Here is a 21,462-nt window from a genome sequence, read left to right as displayed (position 1 = left end):
CCCTCCTCTCCAGGTGATGGCTTAGATCTGGCTTTTCCAGGGAGAAAGCCCAGACCTTGACCGACCAAGGCTCATTCTGGGTTATGGGGGAAGAGGAGGGCAGGGCAAGGACCCTGTCACTCTGGGATGTGTAGATGACACTAAGGTCACCCCTCCTACAACCAACCAAGAGAGCAGAGGTCCTGGCTTTTCTAGTGCACTCTGTTCTCTTCTCCATGACCCAGTGAGCAGGGGACATGGGCACATACACGTCACGGGCTTACCCATTTTCATGGTCTAGAGCCAGGGTTAGGCTCAGGCAGGGTGCAGTGAGACTGGGTGGGGTGGGCAGGAGGAGGGACAGGATTTGCACATTCGTGTGTCACTGTGGGATAAGCTGAGAAGAAGGCTGCGAGCAATTCACAGGACACTGCTCACCTTGATGACTTCAGAGGACACTGGCACCACCCAACAGGGAGGTCCACCCTGGCTGCACCTGGAGGGACAGTTATGTCAGCTCCTCATCCTGCTACTCTGGAATGGGGAAAGGGACAGAAAAACATCCCCTCTGACTCCATGCTAGCATCATGGAAATGCTAGAGTGGGAGGCACCTGTGGGTCTCAGAGGTCCCAGGGGCGTTTGGACACCAGATCAGATAAAATGCGCAGTATTTTATTTATATTTAGGCAGGGACAGAGATCTATGTGACATGTGGTCTCATACTTACTGCCTCACTAAAGTCACCCTAACTGATGTGGGGAAGGGATTTCCATCTCCATCTCCAGAGGGAGCAGCCTAGGCTCAGAGGGGACATAACACACTCAAGTCACATCAGCAGTAGAAGCCAGCATTCAGCCTCGGGTCCAAATGGCCACTGGTGCCCACCCTATCACCTTCTGGAGCCACAATCAGCTATATCCTCTCACGAGCCATGTGAGGTGGGCCATGTGGGGACAAGAATCCCTGCTGTGCAGACAGAGAACCTGAGGCCAAAACCCCGCAGCTTGCTTGCTTGATTCCAGAGCCCAGGGTTCTGGCACTGTCTCTGGAAACACAGGAAATGAAAGCGTACTAGATCTCGTTGCCCTCCTAGCTCTGGTGCTCCATCTTTACGTTGCTGAAGAATCGACAAGGGAGGGGATGGGGGAGGGACATCTGTTTAAAATGCAGGTCCCAGGTTCAGGCCAAGATTCTGACTCACTAGGAAATTACACACACACACACACACACACACACACACACACACACATTCTGCTGGGATTTAGACCTCCTTAGAGTGTAGCCAATGCCTCTGAGCAGGAAGCTTGCTGAGATCTCTAGCTGGACAGAAGAAAGCAAGGGCCCTCGTCTCCATGGGGAATTGCATGCCTGCAGGGCAGAAATAACAATAGCACCCACTGGGTAGTTGAGAGACTTCAACAATTCAGTACATAGAAAATCCTGGGAATAAATGGTGTTTTCCTCCCAAGATTGGTGTGTTGATGTACAGGTAAGTCCCCAGTAAATGTGAGACGCTGCTGTTGCTGTTGTTACTATTACTATCACCATCTTTTCCTCATTCCCATGAGCTTGGAGAAAGCATATGCCTACAGCCATCCCAGGACACAGCACCACTGGACTCAGGTCCCAGAGATGCTCTTCAGGCTCATCTCTGCATCAGATAAACAAAGGAACAGGTCCAGAGAATGGAACGAGTCACACAGCAAGAGCGGCAGAATGGGGCCAGCCCTCCCTGCCAGCTGCCCCCAGGAGGAAGCCACAGTAATCCCAGTCACGTGTGTGAATGTGAACCCACATGGCAACTTCAGCAGCAGTTCCTAATCTTTGTCTGCTCTCTCCCTCTCCTCCTTCCCGTCTGATGTTGATTTAACCTGTGTTTTTATGGTTAATCATCTCACAGTAAATCTCTATTTTATTGTCCCACTGGGTCGCCCAGGCTGTCTTTTTATTAGGAAATAAAGAATGCAGGAACCTTGTGTCACACTGCAGCCAACATCAGGGACTTGGCTGTGGGAGGAGAGACTGGACAAGCCTGTAGGAGCCTCAGGGCCCCAGAGATGAGAAGTATGAGGATAATTACAAGATGACAGGTACAGGGAGGTAGGGGGCAAGTCAGCAAAGCTACAATAAAATCGGCTTCTCCTCCAAAGCTCTAGGTAAGATTTTAAATGAAAGAGATCAGCTCTGGGATGCTGGCTGGACTAGGAAACAAGAGCTTCCTGACTTAAGTCCTTGCACTGCACAGGACAGGCTGAGCCACCTAATGCCAGCCAGGACCTCTCTGGGCCTCACTGTCTACCTGGAGTGATTTGCCCACCTCATAAGTTCTCCCCACCCTAATGAGCTCCAGCTCACAAGGGCTGACGGCCCTCCAGGAGCCCTGGGAGGGGCAGACCTTCCCCACAACTCTCTTTCTCTCTGATTTATAAGAGGAAATAGTGCTGGATGAGAAGTGAGGAAACCAGGGCACTGGCCCAGCCAGGACAATGCTTTGCTGTGTGACCTTGGACAAAGGTCTTCCCCTCTCGGGACCTCATCTTTAAAGCAAGGACATGCTGGAGACTAACGTTCTTTCCAATGTTCTGTGTCCTGGGAGCTGCCCCGGGATGGCCCACGCCGTGGGGGGAAGGTGTGGGAGGCCCTGGGGAGCTCTCTGCCCAGCTGCCCACTGCACTTGCTCCTGCTGCTACTCCTCCATTCCCCTCTGCCTCCCTCCCTTATCCCCAGGGGCCCCATCTGGCACCATCCTCATGTCCGCTCCCCAGATGCCAGTGAAAATATTTCAGTGCATCTTGGCAGGATGCAGAGACCTGCGTCTCTGCCTCCAGATGGCGATATCCTTTCCTGCTCCAAACCCTAAACTTAGCTGTCTTAAAGATGAAAACCTGAAGCTCTAATTGCTCCTTCCCATAGCTGTCATCCAGCGACCTTTGCTTTCAAAACTGGTGCCAGATAATAACAGCTCACTATGGACTTCTGAACACTCAGCATCTAAGTACTGGGCACTACTTTAAGCAATGCATGTGCATTCATTCACTTCCTGAACACGACAAGCCTAAGAAACTACAGATCATTCTCAACTTATGATGTGATGACTTCCTGATAAATCCTCATGAGTTGAAAGGATTTTAAATCAAGCCATCATAAGTCAGGGACTGTCTGTAATATCCCCACTTAACAGATTAGGAAACTGTGGCACAGAGAAGCTCAGATGACTAGTAAGTGCCGAGCTAGGACTAGATTGGATAGTCTGATTCTTAAGTCCTTATAATGACCTGTACAACAGGCCTTAGTAGCTCCACTTTCCTGGACTTTTTATGAATTTGTCCCAGGGTACCCCAGAGGCAGACTTGGGGGAAGCTAGGGTGACCACATATTGGTTCCATAGGAAGAAAAGGATTGACTCCATCAGTCCTTCCCCAAAGTCCCCAGAGCCTCCCAGAGATGTCCCAACAGAAGTGCATCACTCAGAACTGCAGCGGGGAGACCAGTTCTGGTGTGGGAGAAGCGATGAGCCCCGGGGCCTGAGGAACCTAGTGGACAGGCAGCTTCTGTGTCACAAGGCGCCAGACCTTGGGCAGCTTGAAGACTCTGTGACTAGGGAGAGAAAGTCACCAAGATTAACTGCCCTTAAGGAAGGGTGAATCCAGGGCTTTGTGGGTCAGAGAAAGTTCTCAAAACTGGTTGCCTGCCAGGAGGCTGCACCAGCTCTGGCTGAGCCCGAGGAAGTCAGATGGCAGCTTCTTATCTTGCTTCCCAGAAAGGTCATCCACCAACAGCTGGCCACCACCACAGGCAGGACATGATGGGACTGGCTTCCTTCCTCGTGCCTGCCTGACCTCCAGGGACCTCTCCAACTTGCTTCACTGATGCCCGTAGTTTACAAATAAAACATGCCGCACAGGTTTTGGAACTGTCATCAGATGGAGGGCAATGAGGAGAGTTGGGGCCAGCAGTCTGGGTGGCTTCCTCATGGAGTGAATTTGTGACTTCCAGCAAGTCACTTCCCACCTCTGAGAGGTTCCCTTAGTTGTCACTGGAACCAAAAACCCAACCTCACAAGCATGGGGAGGATTCCCTGTGAACACGTCGGTGGAGTTTGATACTTAACACTGTCTATCCATCACCTCTTTGCCCTTGGTGGCCTACCTGTTAGGGGCCTGGGAGGGAGGGAGGCATCAGCCAGTGAGAAAGAACAAGAAAACATTTCAAAGTAAAACATCCAGCTGCCTGGGCTTTGAAAGCAAACCCTCCCTCCACGGTCAGGTTGGGTGGGTACACTCCTGTGGAGCATGGCTCTTTGCCCTCTTGCCCACACTCATGGGTTCCACTAGGCTTCTGTCCCTGAGCCACAACAAGGTAGACAATTGAGCCCTATAAGTGCAAGCTGCTATCCAGAGAAAGGCCAAGTACACGGGTGACAAAAGGGAACCAGAGCTGTGGGAGAGGCCAGAAACCAGAGAGCTTAGAAGATGGTGTGTGTCTCATTCATGATAAAAATGCTACAGAAAATCAGAATAGATGGTCTTTACCTCATTCTGATAAAAGCCATCTATGACAAATGAACAGCCAATATCATTCTAAATGGTCAAAAACTGAAAGCTTTCATTCTAAAATCAGGTACAAAACAAAGATGCCTACTGTCTTAGTTACTTTTCTCTTATTGCTGAGACAAAATACCTGACACCCAGAATTAAGCAAAGAAAGGTTTATTTAGCTTACAGTTTATGGAAGTTTCACTCTATAATCAGCTGGCTCCAAGGCAGAGTGGCACATGGCAGAGGGCAACAGTTCAGGGGAAAGATAGCAAAAGCAGCAAAAGCAAAAGGGAAGAGTGGTGGCAAGCAGCCTCTTTCCCTCCCTTACATTGTATGCAAGCTATCTGCCCCAGGGCAGGTGTAGCACTCACATCCATAATTCCAACAGTGGACCATGAATCAATCATAAACTCTAGAAGCCCACCCCATGACTTCATGAGGCTTTGGGGTGACATTCAGACACAAACCCTAACACTATTATCACCATTCCTATTCAATATGATTCTAGAAACATTAGCCAGAGTAATTAGACAAGAGAGAGAAACAAAAGGAAAAGAAGTTAAATTATTATTATCATTCACAGATGACATGATACACTACATAGAAGACCCCAAAACTCCACCAAAAAACTTGTAAATTTAATATCCAAATTCAGTAGTGTAACTGGATACAAAGTCAACACTCAAAAATCAATAGCATTCTTGTACACAAACAACAAACTCACTGAGAAAGAAATCAGGGAAGCTACACCCTTCACAATAGCATCCAAAAAAATGAAATAAGGCTGGGGATATAGTTCAGCAGCACAAGCACCTACCTGGCAAGCACAAGGTCCTGAGTTCGATTCCCAGTACCAAAAAACAAAACAAAACAAAAAAATGAAATACTTAGCAATCAATCTAACAAAATAAGTAAAAGATCTATACATTGAAAATTACAGTACTCTGAAAAAGGAGATTGAAGAAGATATCAGAAAATGGAAAGATACCCTTTGCTCTTGGGTAGGAAGAACCAACATTGTGAAAATGGCCATACTCTCAAAACCGTTATTCAGATTTAATGCAATAGTGATCAGAATACCATTAACATACCTCACAGAACTAGAGAAAATATTCCAAAAATTTATTTGGAACTGGAAGAGATCTAGAATAGCAAAAGCAATTCTGGGCAACAAAGGCAAGGCAGGAGGCACTACAATCCTTGACTTGAAATTATACTACAAAGCTACTATGATAAAATCAGCATGGTACCGGCAAAAAAGCAGACCTGAGGATCAATGGAACAGACTACAAGATGCAGACACAACTCCAAACACACTCAGCCACCTTATCTTTGACAAAAGTCCCAAACACATTTACTAGAAGAAAGATAGCCTCTTTAATAAATGGTGCTCAAAGATCAAAGATCTAAATATTAAAACAGAAAAAATCTGCTGGAAGAGAAAGTATGTAGAAACTTTGTAGACATAGATGTAGGCAAAGAGTTCATGAACAAAACCCAAAGTGCATGGGGAATACTTCAAAAAAATCAACAACTGGGACCTCATCTTATTAAAAGCTTTTGCACATTAAAAGAAATCACCAACAGAATGAAAACACAACCCACAGATTGGGAAAAAATTTTAGCCAGTTGTCCCTCAGACAAAGGACTTCTTTGTAGAACATATAAAGAATTGAAAAAAATCAGACCCCCCAAATTCAAAGACCCATTCCAAAAATGGGCACCTGAGATGAATACATACTTCTCAGATGAAAAAAAATACAAACAGCAAACAAATACATGAAAAATGTTCAACATCACTGGTCATTCAAGAGATGCACATTAAAAAATACTGAGATTCTATCTCACTCCAGAAAGAATGGCTATCATCAAGAAATCAACCAATAGCAAATACTGGAGAGGCTGTGGTGAAAAAGGAACCTTTCTCCACTATTGGTGGGAATGAAGACTGGTGCAACCACTATGGAAATCAGTATGAAGGGTCCTCAAAAAGCTAGGATTAGAGGTCCCATTCAACCCAGCTGTTCCCCTTCTGGGTATCTTCCCAGAAGAATTAAAAACATCATACCACAGCAATACATGTGCACCAATGTTTACAGCAGCACAATTTGTAATAGCTAAATCCTGGAAACAACTCAAATGTCCATCAACCAAGGAATGTATAAAAAAGATGTGGTATATTTATACAATGGAGTATACTCAGCCATAAAGAATGATAAACTTGAGACTTTTATAGGAAATGGATGCAACTTGAGACCATACTCATTAGTGAAATAAATCAGACTCACATATGTAAATGGTACTACCTCCCTGGTGTGAGAAATTAAAAGAGTACAATAGATATTGTGAAATGAGAAAAAAATCATTAAAAAGGAAAAAGGAACTAGAATAGAGGAAAGGGAAAAGAAGGAAAGAAAAAGAGAAAAAAATGCAAGTTAATTCTACTATTAGTGTCTCTCAGTTCATAGAACAGGAAGGATTGTGCTTATATTGACTGGAGAATTTTTTATGCCCATATCTTGTACTGAGTAGCTACTTTAAAGATAATATTATGCAATGTGTTAACTATTGTTATTCTCTATCATCTTGTTATGAAATTTTGTTTTACTTTTTTTCCATAAAATACAAAAAGAATATGGTGTGTGTGAGAGAGACATGTACACACAAGAGGCTGTCCTCACCTGTCCACCTTCTGCCCATCTCCTGTCTTTTCCATGTGGCTTTTGGGAGAGTCAGAGGTGTGGAAGTCAAAGGCCTGCCTGGTGCCCCACCCTGAAAGGCAGATTAACCTCCCTGCCCCGTCCACCCAGCTCTGCAGGCCCCACTCATGTGACACCCACGACTACGCACACAGTGACCACAGCGTGGCACTCAGTGACCCCACACAGTGATACTCAGTGGGCAGAGGCGCTCACCACTCTGCACTCAGGACTCCCAGAGCTCACTACTTGCTGTGATCAGGGGAAGGTGTGTGGGGGTCAGCCAGGGCAGCTGTGCCCACAGGAGCCAGAGAAAGCTCTCAGAGGACCCAGAGACATCTGATGGCTCCATCGCCTCATCTAGAAGACCAGGGCTGTCTGGAGCTGTTTATTTCAGGATAATCATTTTGATGCTTGGTTCATAAAATACGGCTTTCCTGAGACCTCTCATGATGCTGAGAATTGATTGAACAGTTGATGAGCTATCAGGCCTCTGGTCTCTGAACCAGGAGGCCATGTCACCCTCCTGCATTATGCAGGCCACCGGAGAGGACAGTCATGATCCACTGCACGGGAGGTGTACACACCGTAACGTGTACAAAAGCACACAGTAGCTGGGTAAGGATAGTGGTCCTGATTTGTCAAAGCACATAGCAGGTGCTCAATAATGATTGAATGGCTTGGTTCCCAGAATACCCTTATGGGTAGTGAAGGTAGGTATAGTTTTGTCTACTTAATGTAAGTAATGAAGCCTTCCAGGAAGTAAAGACTCAGAAAGGTTAAGTGACTTGCTCAAGGACACACAGCAGCAGCTGGTACTCCTTGGACTGGACGCTCTGCCCTGGGTAACTCCATGTCCAACTCTCCTTGGCAGACAGGGCAGCTCAGATCCACAGAAAGGAACTGAGAGCCAAGGACACAAGCCAGGTGATGCCACAGTTGTCTGACTCTGTACCCAGAAGTCCTCTGTACCCAGGACTTCTTTAGCCCAGCACAGGCTCAGTGCCTGGACGCAAAGGCCACGCTGCACTCCTGCCAGCTTCTCCTCCCACCCAGAAGCTGCAGGGGCCTTGACTGAGCCCTGCCTGCTCTCCAGCCCTCAGGCAGGTGTGGACTTGCCAGGCACAAGGAGCTGAGGTCCTGTGGCTCTGTGCAAGTTCCAATGAGATGATCGCTTCCTGCGTCATTGAGGGCCAGGGAAGCTGGGCGTGGTGGTGCATACCTGTAATTCCAGGGCTCTAGGAAGCTGAGGCAGAAGGACCACAAGTTCGAGCACAGCCAGGGCAGTTAGGGACAAGGGTTGCAGCTTAATGTGAAAGTCCTGGGGTTCAAACCACACTCCCAGAACCACAAAAAGTAGCCAGGGAAAAGGGACCCACAGCAGGTGCCCCACAACACCTGAGCAGGGGGCCAAGGCCCCTCCTGACCTCAGGAGTCTACACTGCCAAGTCCAGTACTGAAATGCCATTTAGGGGCACTGCCTCCAGGTCTCAGTGCCAAGACCCTGCTCACATACCTACTGTACAGATGGCTCCCCTGCCCAGCATCCTCCACTGGGGGCAGCCTGCAGCCGCACCTGTCCTCCTGGGGTCTGAACTCCCTGCAGTCTCTGTGCATGCAGGGGCTGCAGCTCTACAGCAATGAGCTGGTTTCACCTTCCAGTGGCCCATTACTAGTGAGGAAGCTGAGATTCAGAGAGGCTAAGTGACTCGTCCAACATCACACAGGAAGCAGGAGAGGCAGGGCTTGCACTCTGATGCACTGGCACTGATCCAGTGTTTTTCCACTTCATCAGAACAAGGTGATTCAGCCGCCCTTGGATCTGCAGACTGTTCCTTCCTGAGGACCTGCGGAGAACTGCCCTGTAGGCCCCAAACTGACGCATCCTTTCTTGGGACTTGAGACCTCTGGCCTGAGACTCCAGATTTCCATGCTGGTGCCAGCAGTAAATATGGGATGGGGGAGTGAGCAAGCCAGAGAGGGATTAACTGATTCACTGAGAAATAGGGACAGCCACACTGAGATCAGTTGCGCACACCTTAGAAGGAGGGTGCCTCATGTGCACACACATATAAGATGAAATGTTGGGAGTGATATGGAAATGAGACAATGTATATGAAAAGAAAGGAGAAAGAGGGCTGGAGATATAGCTCAGTGGCATAAGCACCTGACTGGCAAGCTCAAGGTCCTGAGTTTGATTCCCAGTACCAAAAAAAAAAAAAAAAAAGAAAGGAGAAAGGGAGAGGAATAAATAAAATCACACAGGGAAGGAAATACAACGAATTAGAAATACCTAGAGGGAGGTAAAGTTAGAAAAATATAGACACTGAAAATACAAAAACACACATATATACAAAGACAAAATTATGCGTGTGCATACACACACACACACAGTGAGTCACCAGGACAGGATGTAAAATTAGGAGACATGGTCTCAGGGAGAGAAAGACTAACAGAACCACCCCCAGGCAGACAGGGAGAGAGGCAGAGGCAGCCATACAGAGAGATGGGTAAGCTCCAATAGATGCAAGTGGAAGGATGGAGGAAAAGCGTGCAGGAGATAGGAAAGATGGAAGAGAGAATGCCAAAGGCAATGAGGATTCCCAGGGCTCAGGAGGCTCAGGCAGGAGGATTGCTGTGAGTTCAAAGCCAGCCTGGGCTACAAAGTGAGCTCAAGGGCAGCCTGAACTGCGCTGTGAAACCCTGTCTCAAAAAGACCAAAAAATATGCAACGGGGAGGCAGTGCAGGAAGCACTGGAGATGGGCACTGGAGGGAGTCCGCTCCCTGTGGCCCCACGTGGCACCCAGTGCTCAGACCTCACACCTTGTTCCTCTCTGCTGTTCCTACCAATTGGGCCCCCAACAGCCTAAGCCCTGTGCAGAGCTTACTCTCCTGAGTCCGGCAGCCCAGACACGCTCTGCATCTCACCCACTGTGAGCCCTCAACAGCAAGAGGCCATGCAAATCCACCTGCAGGCAACCAGGGCTTTCCTCCTCCCAGCCTCCCTCCGAACCACATGTGATGGCAGGAGAGAGACCTGCCCATCATTCGCCCCCCAAGCCCAGGCCTAGAGCCATTGGCCCTGCCTGCTGCTTTCTGTCCGCAGGGCTGGGAAGTGGGCACATCCACATCCTCCCAGCAAGCCTCTGCCAGTGCCCACCAGGAACAAGGGGGAGCCCACACGTGGGACCCAGGCATTCCTGAATTCCAATGTTCCGTGCATGTCCGTGATGAGTGACTGGCCTCTCGAAGCCCCGCGTCCACCCCTGTGCAATGGGATCCTCGTGTCTACGTCCACAGGTTGATGAGGAAATCAAAAGCAGATGCTTGTAAAGCACCTAATGCGAAATCTACCATATGGTAGGTGTTCCATAAATGCTAGATTTAATTGGGAAAATCCAGAAAATATAGAGAGAAAGGTGGAAAATGAGGTACAGATGACAAGACTGTCAAGCAAGAGTTAGTGGGTCCTGAGAAGGGAGAGGTCATTCTGGCTGGGCCAGAGGAAATTTGAGGGCTTAAAATGAGGCCTTGGAGTGTGGGGGATATTTACAAGTAAGAGATGGAGATGCGACAGTTGCATTCGTGGTAGAGGCACTGGCATGCACAAAGGCAGGCAGAGAGATGGTCTCTCTAAAACAGAGACCCCTTCAGTGTCTAGACAACAGAATGTCTTGGACTTTTGGAAGTTTTTTGTTTTTCTGACAGCTGAAGTCCCAGTACTGAAACTTCAGGAAGGAGGGTACACAGCCGGTCCTCACTGCAAGTGTCAGTGAGTCACGGGCAGTAGAGCGGCATCCTGCCAAGCCTAACGAGGCTGTGGAGGGAGCTCTATCAGGCCTTGCAGGTCAAAGGCGGGTCTCTACCTCTGCCTGTGAAATCCTACATATGTTCCGTCCAGGAGAATTTCCCATGAGCCCCTGGGAGTTCTCTGGCCTCAGGTTAGAGCTGGGGTTCCTAACCTGTGGTTTATTAATGAAAGGGTGAAACAGCTAGACTAAAACCACTGAAAATCAGTAAAATTCAATATTGTAAATACACATATTTGCCTAATCCTATAATTCTCATATACTCCCATCAACCTTCTAAGAGGTGGATCCTGATCACTGAGGTCCCGCACTGTCCTGGTCACCTAGACACACATGGGTCCATGGTGTGGACCCATCAGAGGTAGAAGCAGAGGGCTGGAGCTTGCAAAGACCACCCGTGAAGAGGAGCGAGCAAAGTAATGACAGAGGGGAATTCCACCATTGTTACACTTAACCAGGTCACAGCATGTAAAACTGGCAGTGACTTCAGCCAATAATTCTTAGATTTGAGGGAACAAAACTGCCCCCAAGAGCAGCTGAAATTTTATATTTATATGCAAGTGCACATTTTCCTAGGGAGAAAACTGAATTTTCATCATATTCTCAAAAGGATCTGTATTAAGATGGGCTAGAATCCTGCTGTAATAACAAACAGCCCCAAACCTCACTGGTTGCAAGTGTTATGTCTTTGTGTCTCATAAACTGCATTGTGGGTCAAGAGATCCTCTGGCTGCTGTCCTCCGTGAGACTCACTATTCAGGCTGCTCTGAGCCTAGGTCTCAACCATCTGGAAATCCTGCCTTCAGAATCTCCAACAAAGAAGAAAAAGCTCAGGAATCATGTTAGGACTTCTCACTTTCTCACTGCTTCTGCTCAGCAACAATGCACCACTTCTACTCACTATCCATTGGTCAGAACTAGTCACATGATCCACCTAACAGCAAAGGCTGGGAAGTGCAGATGGCCCTGCGCGCAGGAAGGAGAGAACTGGATATTGATGAACACTGGTTATATGAGTGCCCCCATCCCCACGGGAAACAAAGTTTGGAACATTAGGAATAGAGTAATGAGTTCCACATTCTGTGGACTAACTTTGTCAGCACTGTCCTGAAAGCTTTGCAGGAATGCAGACTCCCAGGTTACCCACTTGGACAGTTTTATTCTGGGGTCTAAGAATCTGTGTTTTTTACATATCTCACCTGTGACTGTACAGAACCAGTGTGGCCACCACTCGAGGAGAGGATCCTCCCATCACAGGCTGGGAGTCGTGGGTTAGAATCTAAAAAGATCTCCAACTGGTTTGCTATCTTCTCTCTCTACGCCACTGAATAGAATTACAAAGCCTTCTGTCAAGGATGATAACAGCCATCATTCAGAATTCCAGAGCTTGGATTTGCGGTATTCTTACCAACACTAGGAATAGGTTCATTTTACTGATGGGACAACTGAAGCACAGAATGTCCTCCTGGATCTGGGACTGCTGACTCCCCAGCCAATGTCTTACATAAAGAAGAGGCAACTACCTGACCCCAAATTCCCTGAACTATACCCCAAAAATAGCTGCCTGCTATTTTCCAGGGCAGTAGACCTTTAAGACACAAGGCATTGAAAAAGTACATCAAGCACTCCCCACGCGGCCAACTCCCTCTTTGCTACTGTTGCTTAATTCCTCCTGGAGAACAAGATGGGAAAGACAATGCTAATTTAATTTGCCAGAATGAATAAAGATAAGAAGCAAAAGAGGATGATGAAGTGCTGGGAGCCTGCAATTCACATCTTCCATCACCAATGCCTTCCCCACACAGGAGCTGATCAAGCCAGAGCCGTGGCGGTTAATTATCTTCCTCTGATGAGGAGGAGGCTGGACTCCTCAACCAGGCCGTGGGTGGTGGGCGGTGGGTGAGAGGGGTTTGTAAGAGGGCAAATCAGATTAACAGGAGGAAAGAATGTGCACTTGCGAATCTCTCTGAATCAGATTGAAAGAAGGAAGGAGCGGGGACCTGCGCGTCCCTCTAGGACTCACAGGTCCACGTTGCAGCAGACAGAGAGGGCACTGGGAAAACACGTCCATCACTTGGAGACTGTGTTAGCCCGCTTTCCATCCCAGAAATAAACACCCACAATAAATCAGCTTCTAAAAAGAAAAGTTTATTCAGACTCACAGTGTTAGAGGTTTCTGTCTGTGATCAGTTACCCTTATTGCCTTGAGCAGGTGGCATTTCCCCATGGCAGGAGCACACGGTGGAACAAAACTGCTTGCTTCATGGTCCAGAAGCCAAAGAGAAGAAAGGGTCTAGGTCTCACTCTCCCCTTCTAGGACGTGCACCCGAATGACCTGAAGACCTCCCACCAGCCCGCATCTCCTAAAAGCTCTACAACCTCCCAACAGCACCAGTCTGGGGGACAAGTCCAAAGTCCACTGGGCCTCTAGTGATACCCCAGGTCCAAACCATCATAAAGGTCATCAATCAACACCGAGGGCTTCATATTCCATAATCCTGGGGATGCTTCTGGGTGAACATGGGAGTGGATTCATCACTGAGCCAGAGCTGGCAGGGCAGTCTGGCCAGGCTGGATCCAGAGAAACAGCATCAAACATGTCCATGGGGACAGCATCATGGGCACAAAGAGGCACTGCTCGACAGCAAGGTAAGGGGTAGTTCCATGCTATATTCTTGGGTCCTCCAGCATGAGAGCTCTTGGACAACGGCTCAACAGCCTACATGTGGGTGTTAGGAAGGAGTCAGGAACACTGAACTGCTCACCCTGGGTGAATTTCCTGCCCCTGCTAATTAGTTACATGGTGCTCCACTGAGAATCAGTGATGGTATCTGCAGAATGGGGGTGGCAATCATACCCACTTCCTGCCTGAGTCCCCATGGGGATGAAGAGACAGGGCCAAAAAGGAGCCCAGCTTGGCTCACCCTGGCACACAGGAAAAGCTGCATGGTCCTGAGTTACGCTGCATCTATCATGATGATCAAGTGACTCCTCCCTGCCAGTGAACGTGTGGAGCATGTTGGTGGGTGCCCATGGGGAGTGGGCTGCCTTAGTGGAGAGAGCCTTTGTGGCTGAGAGGAGAGACCTGCCTGTCCCACTCAAGGCCAAGGCAGTCTTCCACCTTCCTTTGTGGCTCAGACAATGGGGCGCCTGGGAGAAGAGGGAGACAGTACCGAGCGCTCCTCTAGGGCAGAGGATTTGGACTTTATGTGACGATGCTTTGCTGCACTGAAAGCAATTTGCAGCAGCACAAAAGGGCTCATCAGAGAGAAGCCGGGAGCCCCAACAGCGAGGGGCAGGAGGCTGGAAAGGAAGGAGGGAACTAGCCTGGGAAGAGCAGAGTAAACACAATCACAGCTTGAGCACGGCTGCCAGGGCCGGATATCCACACACATGGCGGGAAGGATTCACGCGTGACGCCGGTGCCTCACCCGCCTGAGCACAAGGAAACAAATCCCCTGGAGCCACCCGCTTGGTGGGCTATGTTTTAATTTCCATTTTGGTGGGGACTGAAAAATGAGGATATCTGGTGTTGGGCTCTAAAATGGGGCAGCCTGGGGTTGGGGCTGGAGAGGAACAGAATTTCTCTTGGGACGGAGAAAGGAAAGGAAGGGGCTTTGGAGCTAGGACAGCTGTGCCAGGCATCGTTCAGGAGGAAACTCTGGCTGTGAAGGGAGCATTTCAGGGAGCAGGTGGAGCTGAGACAAGCAGAGTCGACGGCCCAGAGTTGAGGCTGTGAGCAGGGCAAGGGCAGATAGCATCACAATAGCAGGAAAAGATAGGAGATGCTTGGGAAGCATCTGTGATGCTTGGCTTGTGACGGGCCCAAAGCTACAAGGAACAAGAACCTGGATTTAATATCCCCACCCCAAGCTCTGCTTACGGTGATGTTCTAGGACCCTTAGGAGCCTGGCAGTCGTGGACTGACACCTCTAACACGGGGCTAGAGAATCAGAGAACTGGGGATGGGAAAGCTCCTGCAGACAGCCAGGAAGCACCCTGTGCTTCTACTTTCCCTCTTGCACTTGTGCCATTTCCAAAGCCGCTGGTCCACAGGGGGTGAGATACAGGTGGAGCAGGTCAAACCCAGCCCCAAACCTGGAGCCAAGCCCACCAGCAGGTAACCTGGAACAGAGCTGTCCAACCTACCCGCTGAGCCATGAGCAAGAGAAGTAAGTGTCTACTCCTGGAAACCCCAGTATTTTAGGTGGTGTCGTCTACTGTGTTACAATAGCAATAGCTGACAGAAGCAGCCACACAGCACATCAGGCACTGCTATGTTTAGATTGTGGTTTGCCCCCAGAGGTTCATGTGTTAGAAGCTTGATCCCCTGATCGGCAATGGTGAAAGGCAGTAGGACCTTCAAGAGGCACCAAGCAGGCGCACTTAGGAAGTACTTAGGTTTTGGGAACATTACCCTGGGAAGGAACTGTGGTAGGTCTCACAGCAACTTGAATTTGTTCTTCAAAGAGAGTTGTTATTTTTAAAAAAAGCAAGGCTGGCCCTTGAACTGTATCTCAGTTTTCTTTTCTGCCTCCTATCTTTTCCTGCTATTGTGATGCTATCTGCAATGAAGTCCTCGCCAAAGCCAAGCTAATGCTGGTGACCTCTGGGACTGTGATCTAATGAATTTCTTCTTTATAAATTACTTAGACTTGAGTGTTTTATTACAGTAACAGAGATTGAACTAATACAGGAAGTATGCAGGACTCAGTTCTAGGGACCCAGCGGAGAATAATGGACTCTTTTCCTACCACCAGGGGAGTATACTTCTGGACACTATAGCAGAGGCCCAACTCTTAGGAGGCAGTGTTTGGACACTCTAACTGCATATGCTCTCTGGAAGACCTCTACTGAAGTGTACACTGCCCAAAAAGTGTTTGCCATCCCCATCTCCATTTTGGATTGGGCAGACACAGTGATGGAGGTGGAGGTGGGTGAGCTCAGCAGGAAGCTGGGAAGCAGAGCAAGCCAAAAAGGGGGCTGGGCAGCACACCCAGTGAAGAGCAGGTAGCTGATGGGTACATTGCTTTCCTGCACCAAAGAGCACTTGGGGCATGGAGGACACCAGTGGAACTAAGCCTGTCCCAGGCCCATGTCTGTGTGACCCGAGGCCAATTTCCTCCCTGCTCTGAGCCGGGGAATGGGGACTTTTTGTTCAGAATCTCATGGAACATGATCATATCTTCTACCTGATAAAAGATAAAAGCAAAAATGTGTAAACATTCTTCTGCTATGCCTTTAGGGACGAACAAGCCATCTGGGTATGTGAGGCTCATTAAGAGCCCTCTGGGAAACACAGCCCCCCTTTTAAACCAGCTTATATTTAGAGCAGTTTCCACTCCACTACCTGATACCTTTTTTTTCTCCTTTCTTTTCTTTTCTTTTTAAATAAGAGCAAGCCTTGTTTATAGTTATGGGATGAATTATGTCCCCCCAAAAAACATATATTGCTGCCTTAACCTCCTAGGGGACAGCTTTTGGAGATGAGGCTTTGAGAAGTAATTAAGTTTAAATTAGGTTGTGAGGGTGGGGTCCTCATGACAGGGTTAGTGCCCTTATAAGAAGAGATACCAGGAAGTCAGCCCTCCCTCTCACCCCTCACCCCTTAGCTACCATGTCAGGGTTTAGCAAGAAGGTGGCCATGTATAATCTAGCAAGAGCGCTCACCATTGCTGCCTCTCCGATCTCCGACTTCCAGCCTCCACACTGAGGAAATAACTTCGTGTTGTCTAATCTGCCTGGCTGATGGTATTTTATTACGGCAGCCGAGCAACTATGACATTTGTGCTTGTGAAAGATCTGTTAAGGGAGATGGATATGTTAAGGGAGATGAATTCACAGACTCCTGGAAAAACATGGCTCTTCTTAAAAGTATTCATTTGTAGCACCAAATATAGCTGCGTGTGAGCGAGTGAGCCCGGATAAAAGGTCACGGGGCCATCGCAGCCAGGGCTGAGCTGTTTTGCTGACGAACCATCTGTAATTAGCTGCTCCCAACTGGCAACTGCAGCTGCGGTTTCCAGTCACAATCCCCGCCTTGGCCCTATGGGCAGCAGGCTGTCCCCTATACATACAAGCATGGTGCTCCGGAGCCCAGACACCTTCTCAGGGCAACTCCATCTTGGCCTCAGACCCTGACTCTGGTCCTGGTTCTGACCTTCATCTCTAGCCTTGGTATTGGGTCTGCTGGTTCTACTCTAAGGCCTTGGTCTAACCTCTTGGCTCCTGCCACCCACAGGACCAGGCAGGTGGCCTGGCAAGTGGAGGAGGGCTGGATTTCACCCTATCCCCCTACTTGGACAAGCAGTCTGTGCCTGAGCCCCTGGCAAGACCTTGCATGGATACTTCTCTGACTGTGGAATGAGGAATCTATGGGGATGTGCCCACTGGAGTTTAGTTCCCAATTCAGGTGATGATCTGAGTACCTGGAACCCTAGAATTCCCTGCTCAGACTTCCTGAGCCCAGATGGGCCCATCCCTTGATCTGCCCCGCTGAGCCTGGACTGCAGCATGGCTGAGCACCAGCCCTGCGAGTCTGGGGTGGAGGGGAGAGCAGCTGCTCGTGCGGCTGTGGGAGGAGTTGGAGGGGTGCGCTCGGGGGGTGTCCATGTGCATGAGCTGCCCTTGCAGTGGAAGAGGTGAAACAGGACACAGGCTGGCCCTTCTGCATCCCCATGCCCAGGGCAGAACCCAGGAGCCTGAGGATGGTAAAATCAAAACTGGCCTCCTGGGCTGTTGTAAAGTTGTACTTGTCGAAGTAGCTGATAGAATATACAGAGCTTGCCTGGTGCCTCCAGTGTCAGGGTGGCCGGGGGAACCATATGTGCGGACAGTGTGCTCGGCCACTCTCTGCCACAGGGCAGGTAATTCACCTGCTCCCTCTCCCATTACTAAGAGTGGGGGTGCCAAGGCTCCCCACGTGGTCTGGCCTGGCCATGAGGCAGACACAGTCCTCACCTAGCGGCTATGCTCCCCCTGCAGGGCCAGGCAGAGGTCACCTCTCCCTGGGACCCTGCTCCTGTGGCGGGGGGTGGGGGGGGTGTGCTCCCTCTGCTGGGAAGGCAGCAGAAGCCTCTGCTGGGCTTGGGAGGCCCCGTCCTCTGCTGGCACTGTCTGGGCTGCTCCTCACAGCCACCTGCGGGCGCTACACCACCATCTTTCCTTCCAGGTGAGGGCACTTTCCCCAGGTCCCACAGGTAGCTGTGCACCTCCACCGGCAGGGTCAGACCACACTGCCAAGAGTAGGCTCTGAGAAAGGGACCACAGGGGACCTCAGCTGAGAGAGGTCCTGTCGCTCCTGTCCCCATCCACTAGAGCTTTACTGCTCAGCACAGAGCGTGCACAAAGAGAACATCCCTTGAGGCATGTGGCTGGTGAAGGGATAACAGCTGCGGGACCAGGGTGCGGAGCTCCCCCAGCACCCCTCAACCTGCCTCCTCCTGCCCCCTAGATTTCAGTCACTGGCTTCCCCTTACTGCTCCCTCTGCCTTCCAGCATTTGGGGCCTTCTCTCAGTCTCTTGAAACACACCAGCTTCTACCTGTCACGGAACCTTTACACATGCTCTTCTCTCTGTCTAGATCATCTTCCTGACCATTGCGACTCTTCCTCACCTCCTTGGAGCAGGTCGAGTCTCTATATTATCACTTCTCTATTTGATGCTGTTGTCTCAAAGCATCAGAGCCCCCTCTGTTTGGCACTTGCCCCGGATGTGATGAATTAATGGTGTGCATAGTGATTCATCCAAGGCATCTCTCTTCTACTGGCTGAAAATTGCCCAAAAGAGTCCATGGACCAGATTTGGCTGTGGCCCTTAGGGGCCCTGGGAGAGATAGAGGAAACAAGATGATCCATTTCTGCTCTAATCAGAGTCAGCATTGACATACTTCAGACCATTCTCCAGTGGTCAGACGACTGTGGAGTTGGTGGAATCTGAGAGGCACCGGTAGAATAATGGCTTCTAGCTCGTCTCCATCCCCTTGAGGTCTGGCATCTTAAAATTCATAGAATCACAGCATCTCAGGGCTGCAGGGATTTTCTAGGCACTTACTGATAACCTGTATGGCAGGAGTGGATTTATTATCGCGTGCGTATTTGCAGCCATTTACACACACACACAAAACTTTATCTTTCCCCGTTCAGCTTCACCCTTTCCCCTGCCCTCTAAATGAGAATATTATCTTTGTGAGATGGTTTTCTGGCATGTGTGCGTATGCACACGCATGGGGCGGAACCAGGAGAATCGGCAATGAGAAGGAAAACAAACAAGAACCCAGAAAGAATAACTTGATCTTTCCATACAGTGAAGACAGGGCGGGGAGCGGGAGACGAGACGAGATGAGACCGTAAGAACGGCTCTGCAGATTTGCTGTCTGGGGAGATTTGGAGCTATGGCTTGTGAGAGGCACTGCAGTTCTCTGAGGCTGTGGAGCAGGATCTTCAGCAGTTGTAGGGTAGCAGCTGTACCCGCTATGCTTTCCTTCAGGAAGTGGACATAAAACAAGACTTCCCTTTAAACGTACCGTGTGTGACCAGGCCGTTGAGTAAACACAGCCGTGCTATGAAGGGTGGGGACGCATGAATTCCCCACCGGCTGGTGAGCAGTATGTGTTGTCCAGCGCCCAGGACCCGGATGTGGGAAACAGTAAAAAATGGCTGAACGTGCGCAAAGAGGAACAAAGAAAAGCCTTTACTTCTAGGAGTTCAATTCATAGAGTTTGCAGGCCAAAAATAATGAATCACAGACTGTCTGAAGTGAGATAATCAAATTCACATGTATTGAGCGCCTCACTGAGAGTCAGGCAACCAGTTTTTCAGGGGAGATCATCACCCCACCCCACAAACGCAGAAACAGACCCTGACAGAGCAGCAAATGGGCCTACGTTTATGCAGCCAGGCAGTGTGTGGTGGGTGCACACCCCATATCATGCTCATTCTGCTTGGCCTCAGGCAGAGAAAGGTGGTGTGCAGTTTTGGGGGCCTGCATAGGGGCTGAGGGGTGCACATGAGCCTGACTTTAAACTCCAGGTGGTATTTCCACAGAGGCAGTGGGGCATAGATGGATGGGAGGGAGGGAAAGACATTCCAAGGTGTGTGAGTCAGCTTTCTGTTACTGGAATAAAACACGTGAGCTAATCAAATCAAAAAGAGGAAAGGTTTATTTTGGCTCACAATGTTGGGGCGTTTGATTCATGGTCCATGGTCAGGTGTGCCATTGCTTTGGGGCTTGTGGTGCATCCCTCTGGGACAGCATTTATTTTAGAGATCATCTAATCCAGCTCCTGCTTTGTCAGATCAAGAAATGAGGCCCCAGGAGGTCACTGGAGGCCTCAGAACTGAGGTTAGAGCCCGAAGCCAGGCAGCCTCCTTTCTGCTAGCTCTCTCCCGAGACCACTCATGAGGGGTCCCCATGCATAGCTGAGCCCAGATGACAGAAGGTGATCTGGAGTGGAGCACAGGACCCAGCCTGGCCCCTGATGGGAGGCAGGTGGAGCAGGGGTTATGGAAGCACAAGTTTCTCCATCCATGAACTGGGCACAATCATCCCTGTCTCTTGGAAGGTGATGCTTCCTTGGGATCATCCCAGTCAAGGCACAATGATTACCTGGCTGAATATGGAAAATTCAGGAATGGGATCAAGGGGCTGGGGATTTAGCTCAGCAGCACAGCGCCTGCCTGGCAAGCACAAGGTCGTGAGCTCGATTCCTGGTACCAGAAAAAAAAAAAAAAAAACAGGAATGGGATCAAGAGGGGAGGAATGTGGTGTTGGGGGGAGGGGGACTGATGAATAAATCACATCATTCAAGATGTTTAGAGCTCATCTGTCTTCCCTGAATTGATCTTTCTCTCCAACTCCCTCCCTTCTACTAGTTGAGAATGGAGTGAGGAATAGACAGCAGCATCTCCCTTCCTGCTCAGGAACTCAGTCTCCTCATCTGTAAAGTGGGCATCACACCCTCAGCCCCATGAGCTGCAAGCACTGAAGAAGATGGCTCCAGGGAGGGACTGCACCTTCCCGGCACCTGTACCCCAGTGCCTGGTCCACGGCAACCTGGGCAGTGGAGTCTGGGACTTTCCCAGCCTGGCAAAGGGCTCATAGTGACCAAGGTCATCCCAAGTCTGGGGCTGGGACTGAGAGAGACTGCTTCATACACCAGCAAAAGGAAGAGTACAGGGTGAGCAGAGAGGACACCGCAGGGTGAGAACCACATTCCCCTCTCAGAAGCAGCTGCCCTGAGCCCTGCACTTGGACTCCTCTTCTCCCACTTAACTTTTGGTAGGAGCCACTATCACTTCTGGACAGAGAAAACAGCAGCAACAGTACTGCTCGCAGCTCCTGCTCTCACCAGGCTCTGCGGCTCAGACAGCCACCCTGCCCTACCCCGCTCCACAGCATCCCCACGCCCCAGAGAGAGGGAAGCCAAGGCAGACCC

The sequence above is a fragment of the Chinchilla lanigera genome, unplaced genomic scaffold (assembly GCF_000276665.1).
Source record: "Chinchilla lanigera isolate Chin_1 unplaced genomic scaffold, ChiLan1.0 scaffold00051, whole genome shotgun sequence".
Lineage (NCBI taxonomy): Eukaryota > Metazoa > Chordata > Mammalia > Rodentia > Chinchillidae > Chinchilla > Chinchilla lanigera.
The sequence above is the reverse complement of the archived record's forward strand: the minus strand, read 5'-3'. Positions refer to the sequence as shown.